The following is a 14,996-nucleotide window of genomic DNA, read 5'->3' as shown; positions in this document are numbered from 1 at the left end:
GGAAGGAAGGAAGGAAGGAAGGAAGGAAGGAAGGAAGGAAGGAAGGAAGGAAGGAAGGAAGGAAGATTGGTTGATTTAAACATAGGTACGTGCAGAAGGCTCTCATTATTTTTCTCTACAATGGAGATAAATTCAGGTCTTTGTCATGGTAGTTGCCAAGTAGCTGATTAAACATTCTGGTTTTTTTTTTTTTACATACCCCTCGATGAATTTCATATCCCCAATGATGTCCCAGGGCCCCTTCTCTGTCCCTCTTCCTAGTCTCTTTTCCTATGAGTGAGTCTTCAGCTTTGGCTTTGATCCCTAACAGAGAAGGAAAGTCCCAACGCAGCAGCTGGGCAGCAGCAGTCTAGAGAGCAGCAAGGGAAGATTGCAGAAGAGTGGGGAGCATCCCAGAAGTGGGGCTCTTGAGGAAGAGATGACACTAATGGATGACCTGCTGTAGAGTCCCAGCCTGGCCCCTTGTGTGGCTTTAGAGTCCTCTCACAGAGTTTGGGAAAGGTATAGTGCCGAAGAAAACCTAGGAAGTGAAGCAAATTTTAAAGTGTGGGCTCTCACTAGTTTTGGCGAAAGAAACACAGAACATAAAAAAAAAATTAAAAAATTTAAAAATTTAAAAAAAAACAGCAAAAAGTTATTTTATTAAAACACACAGACATCAGTGTGAACAGCTATGTCATCTGTGTTGTTGGTAGGCTTTCTGTGGAGCTCCGAGGACAAGGCTCTTGGTTTAGCGGTGCAGAGTTGGTTGGCCCAATTGTTTTGTGCCTATGGTGAGGTAAGGTGGTGAAGGAATACACAGATTACCTCATGGCCAGCAATAAAAAGTAGTGGGAGAGGAGGAAGCTAGGGGCTTCCCACACCTCTCTTGGAGGGCAAGGCCACCAATCACATAACCTCCTCTTACCTCCAGGCTCCATCTCTCAAGCATTCCGCTACCCCTTTAGTACCTGTCTCTTTGGGGAGACATTGAAGATGTGATCTTCACTGCCTGTCTTGAGGAAGGTACCACATGAGGCGACTCTGGTAACGTTGGTGTGAAGAAAAGGCAGGAGACTTAAGAGGTGGTATCAACTCCCGCTTTGGGGAGACTTAAAGTGGAGAAATCACTAAAGCAGGTCCTTACCCGAGTCACCAGCACTAACCTGTTCCCTTGGACTCTGACAGATCCCTTTCATTAGGGTTGCTTCTGGGAGTATGGATCAGGGCTTGATTACAGGAGTCTTACCAGTGGCTACATCATTAAAGAAAACGTCTCAACTCCCAGTTTTAATGGCAGTCAACTGTGAGGGTATCGTGTCAGGAAAGTATTACATCAGTGAATTGGAGAATCTGCTTAGGGAAAAGAATAATTGCAGGGCTATATTAGGAATAAATACTTCATGGGGCAGAAGATTAACAATGCTTCCTCGCCATGCTTTCGCATTCGGAGATAATTGGTTTCTGTGTGAAATATAAGCTCTTTGGTGATTAGGACTTTTGTTCGCTCACTGAAAACTCCCGAGAGCTTAGAACATGTCACAGCCCCTTAGTTCCCGCTTGTCACGATATATTGAAAGAATGAACTGAAGATTTAAATGAATGGGAGGGACGGGGAGAAGGCAGAAGACAGGGAGTGGAACTTCTCCTGCCAAACATTTCCTAAGGTGACAGCAGGCATCAATGTCCTTATGTCAGCCTATGCTGATAGCAGCATGACTACAGTCAGCCTTCCAGGAAGCTCCCTTGGAGTTTGCCAGTTGAGTGATTTGAGCTGTTTTCATCAACCGCCATGGCTCTTATAGTAAGATTGTAGTCAGAATTCGAAGTTGAGTTTAAAATGTATGAGTACCAATGCATCCTTGTATTTTTTGAAAAAGAAAAAAAATTCTATTGTTTGGGGCTGGAGAGATGATAGCTCAGTAGTTAAGAGCTGTTCTTCCAGAGGAGCTGGGTTCAGGTCCCAGTACCCTTTTGGCAGCTTACTGCTGTCTGTAACTCCAGATGGAAGGCATCGGTCTAACACCCTCTTTGGGCCTCTGGGCATTCCTGCACACATGTGCTTCACTGGTACATATACACACACTCAGGCACAGAGAGAGAGAGAGACTGAGACAGAGACACAGACATACGCACATAGATAGATGATAGATAGATAGATAGATAGATAGATAGATAGATAGATAGATAGACACTATATATATATATACATATAAACAAATGTTTTTTGAACTGTAAGAGAAAAAGTATTACTGTGTGTATGTATGAATGCACTAATTGCGCGGACATGTGTGTGTGTGTGTGTGTGTGTGTGTGTGTGTGTGTGTGTGTGTATTGTGTCATGGTACAACTGTGGAGGTCAGAGAACAACTTTCTGGAGTCAGTTCTCCCCTTCTGTTTATTACCTAGGTTTCTTGGTCAGAATCAAGTCACCAGGCTTGCATGGCAAACACTTTAAGCTCATGAGCTAGGCCTTGAGCAGGCCTTGCAGGCCTGCGTGCATGTATTTTCCTCGAGATGTTCTTTAGTCTTCTGTCTCCCTTTTGACTTGATGAAGACCTTTGCCCCACTGCCCGTTTGATTTCCGTTATCATTACTGTCCAGGCTTCTCCGGCTTTCTTTGTTCTTCAGAGAACTCTTGGCCTCGTGTCAGTGTGCTGATTGCATGCATTTCTTGAGCAGACATCTTTGCTGTCTGTCCTTCACAGTTCTGCCTCCTGATCTGGTGGTTAGAGGTCATAGGAGGGCCTCTTAGCCTTTGACTCTTTCGCAGTCAGGCAGCATCAGGAGTCCATGTCTCCAGCTCCAGTTATCTGTGGAATCACTGATGCTCTGAGCACAGAGTCTCTTGATTGTAGTCTTTGCCTTGCTGTTCCTTCTGGGCATTCCTTCATTGTTTTCCATCACAGGCTCTTTTTGTAGACTTCAGAAATCCTAACTACTGGTGTTTTTCTACAGCCCTTCTCCCTGGTCGTTCATTTTGTATAACTCACATGCTTGCCAGAAAATTCCATCCATGCAGCAGTTTCCCTAATAGCCGTCCTGAGTTACCATGCCCAAGGCCAGGTTTCTTCTCTAGGAAGAGTCTCAGATTTGGTGTGACCTCTGGAGTACTGGCATATAGCTTTCTTGGACATTTCAGGAGAGGTAGGTTCCAGTTCCTTATGAAGAAATGCTGGGCAGTGGTCGAGCATTTGCCTGCCGTGAGTGAGGTCCTGGGTTCGAGCTCCAGCACTGCCAAATGAAACACCACTAATAGATGATAAATTTGAGATTTTTAGATTAAGCCATGCTTAAACAGTATGCTATTTTTATCACTTAATTTATTGCTAAATACCATTTGCAATGATTACAATTTGTCATAAGAGAGGAGTATAGTTATTCTCAGCCTTCTGAAAACTATGCAGATAGGTGTATCTGTGCACATGCATGAATGTGTATGTGTGTGTGCATGTGTGTGGTATACACTCATGAGAGAGAGAGAAGGTAGTTATGAGAGATTGAGAAGGGCTGGAGAAAGCAAGAAGGGAGGGTGTTTGTGCATGTACACCCCCTACGCCTGTTCCTTTCTTTTATCAAAGTCTCCTGGACTCTTGGTTCCTTGCATAAGAACCAATTAAGTCCATGTGAACTAGGAGTCCTGCTGCCAATACCTGGCAAGCATTCATGGCCTGATTTTTAATATATTTTAAAGTGGTGCTGTGTAATTAACACATTCTTAAATTTTGACTCCTAAAAAGCATTTTGGAATACTTCGGTATAAATATAAGATTGGTTGCAAAGTACTGGTTAAAACTATAGATGTGGTCTCTAGTTTAGAATGATGTTATTTTGTGAGGAGAATTTAGGGCTGTCCTAAAGCTAGGGACCAACGATATGGCTCAGTGGATAGAGATGCTTGTGCATAGGATGGGAAAGCTGAGGTCAGGGCCCACATCGTGGAGAGAAATGACCTTTGAGAGTTGTCCTTTGACCTTTACATATACAAACTTGCTTGAATTCTCTCTCTCTCTCTCTCTCTCTCTCNCACACACACACACACACACACACACACACACACACACAGAGAGAGAGAGAGAGAGAGAGAGAGAGATTTAAAATTAGAGCTGAAAAGAAGAGAGTTAGATCATCTGCAAGCAAAATGCAGAAGGCCTCTTGCTGAAGGAATGCTAACTAGAGTTGCCTAATGAATCAAAAAAATGACAAATGCTTAAAATTCAGGAAAATACAGAGACGACCTATTATTTATTGTTGTGGTTGAATATTCTGTTGAGATGGGACTGGTTATCAAAGATGTCCTTTGTGCTCACGTGGCTTTTCGAATGTCAGCTCTATCTTCTCAGAGAGATGGGCTACTGTGTCTAGGCTTGGAGAAAGCCATATAGCTTGAATAGAACCCCAGATGAGCTGATCGTGCAGACTGTCATGTGACATCCACTGAGGTCAAGAGGGAGAAATGACTTTGGCTTTATTTATTTTCCTTTCTGATGAATGACCTGAAGGGCACATTTCATACAACTGTAAGCTTAGACCAGAGAACTCCCATAGCCTGCTAACGTGGATGCTGTTGGAAGGGCTACCTCACTCACACTTCTTCCAGAAGATTCTGCTACCTATTGTCAGTTTGCCTCAGTGTTTTTCCTACACCACATTCCTGGGGTAGAACAACTCAGATCTGAAGGATGACTTTGCTTGTATGCGTGTTCGTCAACAAGAAAGGCAGAAATCATACCATCTGAAAGGGGGTACCCCTTTCATTATTGCAAGCCTTAGTCACATAGCGTCCTCCTTCTGACTGTTTAATATAAAATGAGAGCTCTAAGTTCTCCAAAAGCTCTGCTTGCATCTTCTTATTTTGAGAAACGATTTAAGTGCATTTAAAAGCTTAGTCTCTGCTTGCCCAGAATGCTTGCTCTTCAAAATATCTGCTCCCCGGAGAGGTAAACTCAAGTTAGTCTTTTCATGTGACTCTGGATCGTTGACCTGGAAGACTTTGGGGTAATGGAATGGGCTTTGGCACTGATCGCTGTTTTCTGGTTGAGTACCCAGCCTGGAAAGGAAGGCGTGACTGAGCCATGTGCAAAGGGGGAGGGTGGGTGGAGTCTGACAATGTTTGAAGCATGAGTACACCTTCATTTGATGCCTCGATTTACTGAGGGAGAGAACTCTAAACTGCTGCATCCATGGATGGATGGAAGCGCCTCAGCTTGTAAGGATGTGTATTTAAATAATTTTGCATATTCAAATGATTCTACAGCCAAACAAACGCATTCATTCCCTGCCTGGTGAGTGAAAACTGAATGACACTTGTGCTCCCTCTGAAAGGAACAGACGTTTTCATTATCAAATTCAATCAAGCAGAAAATCTGGCGAAGGGAGCAGAAATCTCCATTTATTTACATCTATCATCGACTGTTTGGTGATAGGAGAAGATTAGGTTGAGGAAGAGCCTTGTTCTCATTTAGCTATGTGACCCTAGACTTTTGTCTCCTTGGAAATACTTACTTAGGGTCTGAGCATGAAGCCAACCAAAAGTCTCAAATTATACATACATATTTAATTCTCTATAGATATTTCTGGTGCTTGTGGGTAGAGAGAAGTTCTAGTTACATATTAACATTCTATGTCTTCCTTATACTTAAAAGCCATTGCTTATCAGTTGTAAAAGCTTAACTGCTATCTTTATGTTCTGTTAGCGGAGTGTCCCCATCTGACTTACATTTTATTTGCATCAGCCAGTGTAGTTCATCATAAAACTCTGCATTAGAGAAGTGGATCAGAACCCTCCAGGGGAATTTGCTGCCAAAGCATAGTTAGAGATCTACCTTTTGAATCCTCCATCAAATTCTTTCTTGCCCAAACCTTTCTCCGTACAAGTCCAGGAATTCAATTATTTCAGCTCTCTGAGGAGTGGTAAGCTCCAGAAAATTGATTTGCAATAATGAAACTAAGCCTTGTTTACAAATCTGAGTGGCACTTTCTAACGCTGTGGCACGGTGACAGGAGGAGGGTACGCATGTATCTAGGGGCTCATCCCCTTTGAAGAGATCGTGTTTGTGGAAATCCGACTGGAAAGGATATAGGTGATTTCTAAAAGACCTTGATGGGTCGTGTTTTAATCTGCTTCATTTTTAATTCTATTATCTCCTGTGCTGCTCATCCCTAGGTGCGCTGCTGAGACTGTGGGGAATCCTAATCCCCCTTTCTGTGCTTGAGTGCTGATAGTTGGCCATAGTGCTCTGATGCCCAGTTAAAAGCTGAGCCAGTTTCAAGGGGTATGGCCTCATTTCTTTGCAGTTGACTTGTTAAGTGCTGTGACATTTTTTTTCCCATTCTCTTCTTTCTCCCCATAAGATATTTGACCCAGTGAGAAATGGGCCATTTTTCTTTGCGTACATGGGATTTGAAAAGCTGGTTGGACACCATGACTTCTCTATGTGTCTAGCTGGTGACTAGAAATGTCAAAAGGGAGGTCAGCCTTGGAAGAGTAGAGAAAGTGACTGAATCCTTAGGCCCGGGCGGTATTCCTGAGTGACAGTGGAAAATGAGCAGAGGGCAGAGCTTTATGCAATCAGGACTGTTAAAAGGTGGGGGGGGGGGGAGACTGAGAGTGAGCTTCACCCAGAAAGCGGAGAACAAGAGCGATCTGGCTTGAGGGAAGCGGGAGGAGAGGACTGAAGCTACAAGAAGACTGTGGTGTGATGGCGTGGTCAGGGAACACGGGGACTGAGACCAAAGCATTTGGTGTTGACCTTGAAGGAACTGTTGTCGATCGTCATGTGCTGAGCCACGTGGAAAGGATCGGAAAGATTCCGGCAAGGTTTAGAGAATGACGGACGGGCTAGAGCTCTGGCAGAAACTCTCTAAGTGCCTCTTCCTGTCTTGATTATAGCCTGCCTCACACAGAGGTTTCTGGATCTGGCACATGGAAGACCGTGCTGTGTACTTTTTCTTCCCACAGTGATGTCAGGTTTTGGTAATGACTGGTGGTTGTCGTGCCTCACTGTACCTCAGCCTGGTTGGCGTTTTGTAAGTAATTATGTGGGTTTTTTTTTCTTCTCTTTCCTTTTTTTTTTTAAAGCACCGCATATAACTCTAATTAATTACATCTTTTTTTTTTAAATCTATGTGGTTTTGAATTTTTTTCTTTATGAGGCAGAAAAAGAAAAGCGTTGGGGGAAAGGGACCAGCAAGGATATTTGTGTTTCAAGAGACAATGTAATTTAGGACGGTGCCCCTGCAGGGTCCACTTTTTAGCTCCTAGGAAACAAGACTGAGTTTAACCAAAGGAGGCTGGGGCCTGGTGGGAACCGACGTCCTTCGGTTTCCATAGCTGAGCTAGTCACATATCCTATAAATACAAAATATAATAACAGCAGAACTGTAGAAAGTGGAGGCGGGAGAAAGGCAGGTAATGGTAAGCACAGATGAGGGCGGTAACAAAGCCAATCCTGGAGGCGCATCTCTCAGCATCTAGGCCGTTCACGCTCACATGATGAACAGTATGCTCACATAGTAAAACCGTGCGGTATCAGTGAACAGTTGCATTCAGATCCAGTCTCCTGTTCCTCTGCTATCCCCTGTCTTGGGCTTCACATGTTCTCCCAAGACCCCTACCTGTCTGAATTTAGCTCATTGGTCCTCAAAAGATATTCCCGATCTTTAAAATCCTATGGAAGGTGTCTTGTGCTCACTGCCAGCCACCAGCCACAAGTGGCCTTACAACATTGAAGTCAGCTACTCCAGACAGCTTTGCAGGTATAAAGGCAAACCGTGTGTAGTAGAGTGGAGCAAAGGAAAATACAGCATGCTTTAATAAGTATTTGTGCAATGGTTTCACGTTAAAAAGATAAAATATAGGATGCATAAATAAAATATGTTCCCAGAGTGAATTTAGTATATATTGAGTATGGAAAAATGCATACTGCTTTTTAGAATGTGCCTGAAACCACATATGTAAGCTACTTTTTATTTCTGTTGGGCCTGACTGCTCCTGGTGCACACTGCTTGCATATGCCTCATTTCTCCCATCTTCTACGGACGCAGCTCCAGGAAAGGTTAGCATTTAGTGGTACCCACTGATATTGAGTAGCCACTTAAAATTGCATCACATCATGTTAGATTTCGATGTGTATTCTCATTACTCTTTGAATTTCTCTGGCCAGTAAGCCTTTCTTAGAGTGTTTCCATTATGACAAACTGAGCATTCTTATCATAAAACCTGAAATCCCAAAAGCTTCATAATTGGGAACTTTCTAGATGCCACATCCTGCCATAAATAGAAAATCCTATACTGTAAAAATTTGTTTCATGTCCATACTATGAAAGGAATTGCAGAGGGTCAGTGTGGCCTCATGTGTAAGCCCAGCGTTCTGGAAGTAGAGATGGGATTGGGGGAGTATTCAAGATACTGAAAGAACAAAAATGTGGTAAAATTGTTGGAGAAGTGGCCAATTTTAAGAACTGGGCAGTAGATAAACAAGAAGACCCTACAGCATCTTGTCAGAATCATAAAGTCTGTGCAGGGGGCTATGCCAGATGAGTACAGGAGACAACTCCCAATAGCTAAAGGTAGACCAGTTTAGGCGCACAAACATAATATGTACACTGTATGCGAAATATAACACATATACTCAACACACACACACTCTCATTTTTAAAGAATGTCATTACATGGAGCCTACGACTAGGATGGAGAATTACGCCCCAGTTTTCCTAGGTTAGAGTTTATGTGTGTAAATTATTTAGAATTCTTCTGAATAGGAGATTGTCTTTTTATTCCAGTGTTTCGTCATGTAGACTAATGAATTTTCCTATTATACGTCGATATATAATTCTGTCCTGCAGAGTGTGTGTGTGTGTGTGTGTGTGTGCACACACAAGCACACATGCTCACTTTATATATACCCCCTATAAAACCTTTGTGATTCCAACAAGATGCTGTAGGCTTCTCCTTCATCTTCCCCACAAATCTAAGAATCACTCATTTCTCCAGACTCCTGTTTCCTGTTATTGGAGAATAATAGAAAGATCCAATATCTAGGCTTTGTGTGCTCATTGCTGCTGAAGTGTCTGCTTTGTTGCTGATGGACCAACGAAGTCCCCTTGCCCCTCCTCACTCCTACAGTATGGATTCCTGGAGATATTTCTGTAGCTCTCTGTGTCTCAGTTAGCATCCCTAGGAGCTCACCCTGTTGATCCCTCCATCACCCACTGGACTGTTCTACTTTCCGCGCTTGTCTGTAAACTCTCACCCCACTGTGAGCATCTGCCTTCCACCCACCTTCCTTTGCCTCCACCATTTAATTCAGAATGCACTGATGACAACATCACAATTACAGTACTTTAAATTGTGAAAGCTCTTTTAAAATCCTAAAATTGTTAGCCATTGTTGATCACTATACTTTGAAAAATATCATTATTATTTCAAAACAAGTATTGTTAACAGAGAGGTGCAGGTAGTCCGTTTCTCTTGAACACCCATCTCACCGTTAGTGTGTTCACGAACGAGAGCACATCTGCGTGTGGTATGTATGTGAGGCTGAACTCTCCTCACCTGAATGAGTCTGAAAGACTTAAAGGAAACTTTTAGTGCTCACTTCTTGGCTTGTCGCTTACTTGAACCATTCACTCAGCTTCTGCCATCTGCCAAATTGTTCTCTGAAGAAACCCAGCTGCCAGCTGTTATTCTAATAGTTACGGTGACACTCGGGGTGACGGCACAGCCACTTTACAGAACCGTGTCATTTACTCATGTGTTCCTGAGAACCCAGAGGTGACCCTCACCATGAAGCAAAACTCTGCCTCATGCCGAGCCAGTAGAGAAGCATTTTGGTGAAATGCACTTCTGAAAACATTCTTTCCACACAAATACCTCCCGGAGCCGTGCCAGCTGGTTGTCAGCGTGCGCCAGTTATAGGGCATCAGTACATCTAACATGCTGAAACAAACAAAACAAACAAAAAAAAATATATATATATATATATTTAAATAAATTGTCCAAGTCAATATGAGTAAACATTTCTTCAGTCTGGAGCTATCATTTTGATATGTACATATGCAGTGTGAACTAAAGCGCACAGAAATCTAGAGTGGGTATTTGTACATTTGCGAATGTATGGGGACATGTGAGACACATCTAATCCTGGGCATCTCCGTCGGTGTGAAGTGGCTTCTAGTTTGCACGGCAGGAGTAGGCAGGCTTTGTTTCTTTCCTCCTGGATCTTTTCAGTTTGACCTCCCGTCTAAAGTCTTCATCCTAGTCTGAGGCGGTGTCACTTTTCCCGTGAATAATTCCAACAGCACTAACCTAGTCAGCTATGATGCTAATAACAGGCGAACATGCCCCTCTTCCTGTGTTCCTCCAGAGTCCTGACAAGATTTGTAGCTGAACACTGTGTAGCCTGCCCTCACCCACCCATGAGCTCATGCAAATTGCTCTTCTCTGAGAATTCTCCCCCTCCTGTTTTTGTCTGGCTTCGTAGGCATGCGTTTGCTAGGGACTCCTGTACCCTGTTGCTCTGTGCCTGGAATGTCTTCTGTCAACGTAGGATGTTTTTCTCTTCCCTTTCCTCGCTTTCTCCAAGGTATTCTCAACCTATTCGCTCTCACGACCCAGTAAAGTTCTCCACCTTGTCTCTCAGATTAGTCCCTTCTCCAGTTCCTCCACTTTTTCTCCATCATATTTCTCACCAGCCAACAGTTTCTTCCTTATTATCATGTCCCTCTAGAGTGCTACCTTATTGCATCGCTTGTCGGTTTCCTGGATTCTCAGCCCTAAGAGAAATGTAAAAAACTTGCAATGAAGACTTGTGTTAGGGATGGACTGAAGTGCTTGGGAGAGGTGTTTGAAGATACCCAGACTTCTCTTAAGAACCACCGATCATTGTGAGACTTGGAGGCTCACTGCTCTCATCCTGGGTCTCGGCCTCCCTCTGCCTACTGGAGCTGTTATCTAGCATACGTGATGTTCAAATGTACAATGCACCACTTCCATCTGTGAGGCTCCACAGAGCTCCACAGAATAGCTATAATAAATGTGGTTCTGTGGCTTGCAGCTTTTCCTTTGAAATCAGTTTATTCAAAACAGTCCTAGTTCTGAGAGAAATTTCTCAATTGTCTCACACTGGTTCCTTCTTATTTTTCCCCTGTGGGGAGAACTGGTGGGGGTCCCCTCATGTTTCTGATAGTGGATGTTTATACTCCTAATACTACCTCATTGCTGGGATCTTTTTTCTGTAAAGTCACAATATAATAATTAGAAGTGCATCCCTGCCCTTGAACGAACGGTACTGCAGAATCTACCTTTCACAGGTTTCATAGCCACCATTCCCTCTCCTTTTCTCAAGCATTCTTTTGTGTAAGGGAACCTTATACAATAAGCTCACTGGCAAATATTTTCTACTCAATTCCATTGCAACTCAATTCGAGCAGCTAAGACAGTGGGTAAAAATGCAGCCCGTTGGTGGGGAATCACTTGGAGGGAGAGTCTCCCTCCCTGGTAATACTGGGAAGCTTCGTAGCAAGGAAACCTAACATCCTTGCTCCATTCTGCCTGGAGCGTGACCATGAGGTTATAGGTTTCCATGGACAGTCTATCTTGTGACTACAGAGCCTGGTGTCACACAGTCCCACTGTGTTCAAGTCACTGTTCGATAGGTTCTAACTGATGCAGCAGAGTGCATTCACAGCCAGTTTATTTGGATGACTGGAAATTTTAGTCTCATTCTTTTCTAATTACCAGACTGATCAGATCATAACATTAAAATATTTCATGGGCTTAGAATAAACCATTTTCTTATATCAAAGTCAAGGGTAATTGGCCATGTAAACCATAGTGACCCGAGTTTCAATGAGTCAAGGTATCTCTCTTGAAGGCTAGAGAGCAGGGACACGTGAAATTTCAGCTCAGCTCTGCTGCCTGCTGGCTCTGTGAGCAAGCCACTGACCTGGACTTCTTCCTGCCCATCTACAAAATGAGGTAATTCAGGTTCTCCCCGACACCAGAGCCAGCATTGGACGCCTGCAGGGGCTCTGTTGATTTCCACATCTTTGTTTTCTTGCCAAGACATCAGCCAAGTGTGCATTTTATCTACTTTAAAAACCCTCTCTCCTCTGAAATTTGCATATGTGCTTTAAATATGAAATTCTTTTTTCTTTCACATAAAAACAGTTTGCATGGCTACCAAAAAACATGCCCAGTGTGTATTGGAGAATTTTTCTGTTTAGAGTAAACGTTGCCTTATTTCCCACAATATGTAGATGTGAGCACAGCTTCTCCTTACTCTGTTTAGTTTGAGCATTGGCCGCCTTCATCTGAATTCTGTTAAGAAATGCTTGAAGCATGAGTCCACATAAACAGGTTTATTTCCAGACCCTAAGTACCCAACCTTCTGTATGGAAACCCCAGGTTATACCTATCATAGACTTTTTAAAAAAAATCAATAAACTTTAATTTGCATATTGCTCTAAGTCTATGTCAAAACATACATCTTTCCCATAAAACTAAACTATGTTCTAGCATAGACTTTGTTAAAAAATTAATTTCTAACAAAGTTCAGTCCTCTCAATTCTTAAGAATTTTTTGCTATTTATTTCCATCTTTAACTGTATCATGTGGATAATTCTCAGTAGGACAATCTGCGCACGAATGCAGATATTCACAGTTGTCGGAGGTGTTGGGTAGCAATGGTGCAGGACATTGGATGCTAGGGACTGAACTCAACAACAGTACGCCCTCTTAACTTCTGAGCCATCTCTCAAGTCTCTCTCTCTCTCTCTCTCTCTCTCTCTCTCTCAGAGAGATTTTTATAATTTAACCTTCTAACCTTCTTGATGAGTAGCATTCTAATATGCTTTCCCAACCCTCAGGGGACGATAAGAAAGGCTGTCCACTGCTAAATTTCACTCTAATAATAGGGCACAATGGGCTTCCATTTTGCCCTTTGTCCTGAGGCCTTTTAAAGTAGCTCGTGTTAATCCTTTGCTAAAGCAATTTTTCGTTAGCTATAGGCAATGCCAGCAACTTACAGTTAAGTAAAATAATTTGCAAATTAAAAATTCCAGTATCCTTTTAAAATAGAATGAACAGTTGTTAGAATGTAAGCATCTCTCAGCGACTGGCTCAGCACTGTCATCGAGCCCTGGACAGATGAAAACGGATGGATTTGATTTTGTTGCTTGCCACCAGTTTTTCTATTTGGAACCCCAAGAACTCATTTAGGCCATGGACCAGAACATCTTATGTTTTCTTTTGATATTCTAAAAATGGGTTCAATATTAACAGTCAGCATTTAATAATAGGCCAGCATTTAATCTGTCCAATAATTACTTATGAAACAGGAAAACATCACAGATGCAAATATGGCTGACCATGTTAATTAAGGAGGGTGGCTCTATTAAGGGTTGTGGTCACTTTTGTCTTCCTATTTTCCTGAAATACCTCAGTGAATATATATATATTCACTTCCTCATAGATGGTATCTGTTTAGCTCTGAAACTAGGTTACAACCTGCTGTGGTACACACTGCCTTAGGCAGGTTTCTTTGCAGAGGTTTCTCACTAGGGAACTGGATTTGTAGGAGATGACATCATGGCTCTGTGTGAGATGCATGATGTAGTTGCTTCCCATCCCCCCCCCACCCCATCATTTGCAGAAGTGGGAAGTTTTGAAATGCCCTTTGCCCTTCCCTTCCTCCAGTACAAGCATGCTTGCCAGAGCTGTGTCAGGGATAGGGATGGAATAGTGTGATGGCCAGCGTTAATCCACAGAATCTAGAATCACCTGGGAGATTGGCCTATGAGCATGCCTGTGGTTGATTATCTCATTATGTTAACTAGGATGGAATAAGTCGCCCACTGTGGGTGGCACCATTCCCTTGCCGGGATCCTGTGCTGCATGAGAGGAACAGGGGAGCAGAGTAGCCTGTTGTATTCCTCATTCTCTGCTTCCTGGTAGTGGATGTCACAGCTGTGTGAGAGACCGATTGTCTTTCTCTCCCACCATGATGGACCCTGTGTGTCCTTGGATCCTAAGACAGAGTCGGCTCTTTCTCCCTTAGGTCGTATTTGTCAGAGAAGTTTTATTTTTACAGCAGGGAAGATCCGATGATAAATGAGGTGCTGTCCATACATTGTGAAACTTATCTCCATGGCCTACTCTACTCTTCCACTTAGACTAACCTTTAGTGATATTTCTACCGGAAGACATTCCCCTGTGCACCCGGTCAGATGCATTCACTGTATTGACCCAGTACTTGCTTCATTCTAGTAGGAAAAGAAATCTCTTCATTCTTCAACAGACATTCATTGTCTAGTAGATGCAGACTTTGTGCTGAAGCAGAGGAATGCCACAATGGACAAAACCAAGAGAAATTAATTTCACAGCCTATGTTATTTTTCACTGTCCATCTTTTACCCTCATGACTATGTATGAACATGCATGAACATGTATGTATGTGTATACAGGAAGGGTAATATGTAACATTTCTAAACTTGGAGTACCAGTCAGGCTTGGGAACCTTTCTCATGAGATGTAAGTTCAAAGAAAACAAGATCCCATAATTTGAATGAATTACTCTTTCCAGAGTGTTTTTATATAAACACATATATAATACACATTGTGTATGTACAGATTGGAGCTTAACATTTAAAAATGCTGCAGTCTCTAACAATTTGCAAGCAGTTTAAATTTACAAAATACAGAAACAGACATCAGTGTTGACAGTGCTCAAATTGAAGCTATCTGTTTTTGTGACAACGAATGTCAGTGGCTACTTGTGCAGCTGTTATATGGATGCAGAAACTGAAATTAATTCAAAGAGAAGGCACTGGGAATATATAGGGAACATACAGCCATCAAGGCCGCATGCATAGGGAATGTATGGACATAAGGTCTTCAGGGTAACAAGGAAGTGGGTTGTTTAAATACCCACCATGCTAAAGGTAGTGTAGCCTTTGTGGGGGTTTTCGTGCATTGAAAGCTGGGTAAGTTCTCTGACCTCCGTCAAGCCTGTGTG

At 42.7% G+C, this 14,996-nt stretch overlaps 1 protein-coding gene across 7 annotated transcripts in view; it reads left to right on the top strand.

The window, feature by feature from the left end:
- App (amyloid beta precursor protein) overlaps nt 1-14,996 on the top strand; it is a 215,778-nt gene that overhangs the window by 72,657 nt on the left and 128,125 nt on the right. The window lies entirely within an intron of this gene.

Source organism: Mus caroli, chromosome 16 (assembly GCF_900094665.2).
Source record: "Mus caroli chromosome 16, CAROLI_EIJ_v1.1, whole genome shotgun sequence".
In the NCBI taxonomy this organism is placed as follows: Eukaryota; Metazoa; Chordata; class Mammalia; order Rodentia; family Muridae; genus Mus; species Mus caroli.
This window is presented reverse-complemented; position numbering and strand designations above follow the sequence as displayed.